The following is an 829-nucleotide window of genomic DNA, read 5'->3' as shown; positions in this document are numbered from 1 at the left end:
GTATTCTCTACATATCATTCAGAGTTTTATTAGTTACATATTTTATTTTATTGTGATTTAAGAAATTTTCAAGAATAATTTTCATAAGCCATATTCTTACTTTAATATAATGAATAGACAATAATTTTTCAAACATACACTTTTAAAATTTAGGTAGGCATTGATTCTAAAAAGTTAAGACTTCTTATACAAAAGAGTTCAATTAAAATAATGCTTTTCTTATGTGTTCATTTTGAATGATATAGCTAACACAGTAGTTAAGAACTAAGCTGCTAACCAAAAGATCAGTGGTTTGAGATTACCGCCGCTTCAAGGGAAAAAGATGAAGCAGTCTGCTTCTATAAAAATTTATAGCCATGGGAACCCTATGGGGAAATTTTACGCTGTCCTGTAAGGTCACGATGAGTCAGAATTTATTCAATGGCAACTGTTTCTTTATCTATTTCATTATTTTGACCAAAATTTTGATCTCATAATTTAGATGATAATTTAAAATAATACAGTTTCTCATAGTCATGATTAGGAATTGCAACCTATACCTAGGATAAATTACAGACTAAACAATATTTAATTCCTACTCACTATTATTTTCTTGTCCTTTCCAATTTGTGCTATTCCTCTCCTCATTCTCCTAATTGAATCTTTCCTAAGAGTATTCTCTGAAAACAATAACTTGAAGTACTTGTTAATTTGCAGATGTATTTCACACTAACAAAATTAAAATCACTAGGAGTTTAAGTTTTGTATTTTTAATATAAATTATTCAGCTGATACTTATTCAGAAGTTTAACAATTCAGTCCTAGGGGATCCAAATGGTATGAATTCCAT

Source organism: Orycteropus afer, unplaced genomic scaffold (assembly GCF_000298275.1).
Source record: "Orycteropus afer afer isolate SDZICR_OR568_19922 unplaced genomic scaffold, OryAfe1.0 scaffold00915, whole genome shotgun sequence".
NCBI classification, from domain to species: domain Eukaryota; kingdom Metazoa; phylum Chordata; class Mammalia; order Tubulidentata; family Orycteropodidae; genus Orycteropus; species Orycteropus afer.
Note: the sequence above shows the minus strand (reverse complement) of the source record.